The sequence below is a fragment of the Aphelocoma coerulescens genome, chromosome 1A (genome assembly GCF_041296385.1).
Source record: "Aphelocoma coerulescens isolate FSJ_1873_10779 chromosome 1A, UR_Acoe_1.0, whole genome shotgun sequence".
NCBI classification, from domain to species: Eukaryota; Metazoa; Chordata; class Aves; order Passeriformes; family Corvidae; genus Aphelocoma; species Aphelocoma coerulescens.
Genome location: NC_091014.1, coordinates 19,630,386 through 19,636,385, shown reverse-complemented (window position 1 = coordinate 19,636,385; position 6,000 = coordinate 19,630,386).

The window sequence follows — 6,000 nt, the reverse complement described above, 5'->3', positions numbered from 1 at the left end:
GTCACTATGAAAAATATATTGGCAGGAGTTAAAGCAGGAATCAGCTTCTGCCTCTCCCTTTCCCCCTTCTCTCCCTACACATGGCTGATTTTTCTTTGGTGGACATACAAGCCAACAAGGAGTTCTGGTACGCTCCAGCCAAGGCTATGATCTAGGTGAGCCAGAAAATAGATCTGGAGGGTATAAGAGAGGTTGTTATATCCATAACTCACTTAAACCTTCTGTAGAAATTCTTCACATCTGCAGCATGTGCTGGGCAGGAGGGGAGAGCAGAGAGAAGTCTAGAAAGGCATTGACAGCAGCCTTATCTTATTTTTATTTTTACTGGAGAACAGTTTCGCCCATCCCAAATGGTAGGAACACCAGAAGGAAGTCTAGCAAGTCTATAAAGTCTGTACAGTCTGCCAACACAAAATAAAACTATACCTGGCAAGGAAGAGTGAATTTCTGCTTTCATACTTAAATTCAGAGTCATTTCAGCTCGCTGTGGCAGATATTGTCTGGGAAACAATAAAACACCTTAGCATCCTTTACAGCAGATAGCTTAAAGCCAGTGAAAGATTAGTTTGTTTCAATTGGTATTTGCAAAAGAACTATGAAGAGGCCAGTGAGATACTTGTCAGGGAGGCAGCACTTGGAGTGATGGTGCAGTGGGGGTAGTCCCTTGTGATTTTTAAAAACCATTTAGACAGCTAAGAGCAGAGGGTGTTCAGTGCTAGTGAACAGACATGTTTGATTACTCTGCAAGAAAATAAAATATACATGTGTGAGGCAAGGTCAAAGCAGACTGACAGCACACAGATGGCCAGTGCTGGTCCTAGCTCTTCCATCAGCTAAGCCAGGATTCATCCCAAGAGAATTCAGCAATTGTATCTTGTGACATTGGGGCACTGACTTGACCCTTTTAACATTACAAAATAGATGTAAATTGTATCTTTAGGAAATCCTCCCATTTGCTATTGCCAAAGATCAAAACATGACTTCTGGGTCACATATGAAAACTTCTAAACAGAACCTTAAACCAGTTAAGAGCAACATGAGCAAGCTGCTATTGCACTGTTTGAAACAAGCAAACAAAAGCAACTTCTTGTCATAATTTCATAAGTGTTTAAATAAGCAACCATTTGAAACACAAGATTTTACACTGAAAAAGTAAGAGAGCCATGTTTCATTAAGAGCATTACTTTATGTAGTCAGAAACAGCACCAAATAGATCAAAGATATGGCTCTTTATTGATTAGTCCTCAGTGTGTGTTTGATCAGTGACTGGCCTGTTCCAGGTAGACAGACAGTAAATTAACACAGACACTCATCTATCTGTTCTTGGAAATATCACGTTGTTGGACATTAGGAGGTTCTGTAACTAAGTCCAGGGTTTTTAGTGAATTCACATGACCATAGTCTAAATTATCAGCAAATAGAGGATTACAGATGTGCTAGTTAACGACTAATGAACAAGCAAACAAAAACTATTTGCATTATATTATTATACTCTTAACCTTGATGGTCACCTTAGCCTTTTTTTACAGCTATTTTCTGTGGTTGATGAAAACAAAGCATACCTTCAATTGCATATATTAGGCTCTGTATTGCTGTTTCTACTTTCTTTCAGTTATTTTTGTTGCATAGGAAGACCAATAAGTGTTTGCAAATGTTCAAACAGAAGAAAAAGTGAAAATAAAAGTCAGTCTGAGTCCCTTTTAAAAAGCTTTACTCTTAACAAGGTGCTCTTCATTTTCATGAGTTTTGAAGACACGTCCAGCCTCTATTTTCAAAGGCAATGTAGCTGATCCACGGAAAATATTCACCAGTCAGTGCCCCAATGTCACAAAGTTTTAATGTTCACCAGGTTTTAATGTTTTTAATGTGTTACTATTCTGATACCAGAAAGAAACTTTGACTGTGCTGGCCATCAGCAATCAGACTACAGATAGAAACTTTCCCACAAAGAGCAGAAAAGCCCTCTCTGCATGTGGCAGAATATCCAGGAGTCTTGTTCCAGGAATCAGGTTTCCAGTGCTACATGGCACCAGCCCAAAGGCAGGTGGGCAGTACAATCAAGGCCAGGCTGACACAGCACCCTGACCTGTGCACACTGCAGGTCTGTAGATGCCTGGCTCTCCCTTTACTTCTGCTAAGCTTATGCTCACCATCCTGCAGGAGATAAGTCTGGACTTGATGAGGTTCACACCTACATTTATACCATTAGTCAAGCTGCAACAGGTGCTCTTATGATGGTAAGGGAGATCATGGGTGGCACAATCTCTCATTTTCCCATAGATGTAGAAAATGCAATTTTCTGTAAGCTGAATGACAGGGCCCCCATGCCACAGGCCCATTTTACCTGCTCCTAGCCATCCTGCACGCTCTCAGCTGATGCAATCTCACAAACTAACTGGAATTGTATCATGTCTTTGCTATCAGCTGAGTTCTGCTTGTATTTCAAGTGCATATATTTGCAACTGAGGTATTATTTTTTTTCCCTAAATTTATAGAGTAGTTTTCTTTTGTAAACTTTCTTCCTACTTTTTTAATGGGAAGTGCCTCAAACCAGAAGGATTTTTTGTAAAGGTTCAATCCAGTAAGCTCTTAGAATTTCACATTCCAGTGAATAAGGCTGGGTCTTTGTGACTTTGTCTTTCAGGGTCAGAAATAGGGGGGAGGGTAGGTTGCACATAAATGAGTCCAAAATGCAATCTTTATTTGAAAATTTATCTGGTATTTCTGAGACGAGTAATTTTTAACGTCCCTGGGGGTTTCAAGCTTCAGGACATATTACTGCTACTGCTACATCAGTCTGCTCACTAGCTAGCCCCTGGAGGATGTGACAACAACTGCTTAAACAAGAAACACCACCCAAACTATCCAACACCTCCTGGATTTGCACACAACTTAATCAAGACAGTGTGGGCTAATTTTTCTGCTATGATAGGGAAATCTACACAAGCTCCCAGCACAGGAACTGATGTCACTCCTACCCTTGCCACAGTTACACTAGGGAAGGGTACTTGAACATTTCATAGCCTGACAGAGGTCTGCAAAGTTGAGGGGTGTGATTCCCTGTTTTGAAGTTCAGGAGCTAAAATAGAGACTATGGGGACTGATCTGCATGACAGAAAATGTGAAACTGAGCAGGGATTCAGCCTTTCATCCCAGGCTTGTCTTGGATTTTGGAGGGGGCTTTTTTCTTGCATGGTTGGATAGTAACATGGATTACCATACTTCAGACATAAAAAAAACCAGGAAAAGGTAATTAAAACACATCCCATAATGAGATCACGATATGTGATTGACAAAATCCTTTCTCAGGGAAAGAGTACTACCTGTCTGTTACTCAGAGAAGAAAATCAAAGGGACAGTCATACTGACCCTGCCACAATGAGTGCTTTTCAGGAAATACTAAATGTAACGTAAATATTTCTAGGACAGTGTTTTGGCTCAGGGCATAGGAAGATGAGAACCAGAAAATTTGAAATTGAAAAGCCAACCCTTCAAGTGGCATAAAACAGACAGTTGAATTTGCATCAGTCAAGGTGACAGTACTATTAATAATATAGGCAGCACTTCGTTTGGAAATCAAAGTAACTGTGGATGTAGGATTAGGAAATACCTGTAAATCCTGTTTAAATAGAGGAGGGAGCTATGTTTTGTCTTATAAATCAGGATTTTAGTTGCTGTGGTAATGTTCCTTGTATAACTTGTCTACATAAATGAAACTCAATCCCTGTTGTCTCAAGCCACAGAAGATTATAGAATAATGAAAAACAAAACTAAACCAAAGAAACCTAGTCAACTAAAGACTTACAACAAAAATTGTAAGTAAAAGTTACACAAAAAGTTGCACAACCAGATTTACTCTCTTTGTTGTTTTCATTTCACTAAGGAAAACAAACTTTGGAAACACTTTACAACGGGAAAACACAGAGTTGATGTTAAAACAATCCTGTGCAGCTGTGTCTGTCTCCTGCACCTGCCTCTGGAACCTTGGGTAGATGTCTTACAGAGAAAACATAGAAGTGCTTACTAACAGCTGATGGAGAAGATGGCTGGGGAAGGTGATGAAGGGAAGGCTGAGGTGGAGTATTATAACATAATTGGGCAGATTTGAGGTCAGATAATGGACCAATCTAACAGTAATCAATTACACATAGTCATTTTATTTCTTATAAAACTTCAAGCAGTTGAAATCCATCTATGCTTAGCATTCTGGAAAGAGCAAAGACTTTCATAGTTTACTAAATAGCACTACACCATGGCCAATGTTTTACTGGCTTTATCACCACATGCAAAGTGTTGCACAAACAGATTGAGCCAGGGCATAATAAAGCAACAAGTCTGGACCAAGCATAGCTGCCACCCTCCAGTAAACAGCCCTGGTCTAATCATCAAATATTATGAAGCCCTGGGAACAGTTTTTGGAAGACACAACATTGCACTTTTTCCAAGTGGCTGAAGCTGTTGGCTGTGGCACGGCCCTAGTTCAGGGTCCTCAGGGAAACCCGTTTGCTTCCCAACACTCATGTCTTTCTAGCTCAAGAGGGGCCAAAAAAAGCAGCAGCAAGTGGGCAAATGTCAGGATTGTGTAATCAACCACCTTATTTTTTTTTTCCTCTTCAGCAAATAACTAGAGAAATTAGTATAATGTATGGAAGCAATGAGATAATGTCTTATTTCTCTTGGTAGAGGGCATGGATTTAACTGTCTATTACTATAGTAGGATTTCACAGGCCATGTCTAACCATAGATCTATGCTGTTGTATAACTGAATCTTTGAAAGGAAAGGAAAATCCCTCTACTGGACCTTTTTGTAAAATGCAAAGTTTCCTGTCCCCATAGTGCTTACTCAGCATGTCTGATCTGATCTGATTTTGCTATTAATCATTGAGTTATCTCTCCACCTAATTACCTACCTCTGACTAATTGCATCTGGAAGGGCAGTAAATGCAAGGTAGAGAAGTTTGTGTCTATTTATCTCATATTTGCACCTGACAAGCAGTTTAAACATGGGCTCCTCCCAAGCTTGACCTAACATGGCATAATCTGCCTTGCCATAGGAATTGCATCAAGAAACTAGTTCCCTTCAGACTGGGTTATCAGTGTCGTCCATGCTTTTGCCCCTTTGGATGCAAAATTCTCCAGGTATCCCTTGATGCTGGGATCACGTGGTGGTTCTGTCGGATGGCTCACACGCATTTCCCAAGGGGAGCTGTACACACAGGCAGTGCTTGAACCCATGTTTGAGTAGTTGTCAGCTGTTTCCAGGTGGACTTCAGACTGTTGATTTTTGGTCTGCAACTTAGAGGCAACTTTGCACAGAGAATAGAGAAGTGGAGGCAGAAAAGCACAGGCAATCCTTCTCTCCTCCCCCATCATTTAAATTGGGTATATAGAATGGAAGAGACCCCTGGAGCTGTGTATAACCCAAATTCTGACTGAACCGAAGAAATTAGTATGCTGCAACATCTCCCTGAGAGCAGGAGAGATAGTGGCAATGGAACCAAAAAGGATGAGAGGAACTATCTAGCAGAATTGCCTCCATCTTTGGTTATAAAACCTATCCCATACTCCCAGGTCCAACAGAGACTAGTTTAGTTGCTTATTGAGGGGGAAGGTGGGTGGCATTTCAGAGCTTGCTGTACAGAGACTTTTTTCATCTATTTTTGAGTCAGCTGAAGGAAGTATGAGCTAAAGGCAAAAGACTGTGGGGGAAAATATTTGTAGAAAATATTTTGTGTAAACTTACAGGATTTTTTTAAAAATTTATGTGGCAAGCAAGCAGAGACTTATATAAGTGCCAAAGCTGCATTATCAAAATGCTAATAGGTAAACATATTAATAAAAATTCTGTGAAATGAAAAATCATCTGAGTTTCTTTTAACACAGAAGAGATGTTAATAATGATCCCTGCCTCAACCCACTGCCAACATGCTTCAGGGCTCAAAGCTGCACATTACTCTGAGCTCCACAACTCATCCCATTTGTCCTTGCTTCCAGACTGCC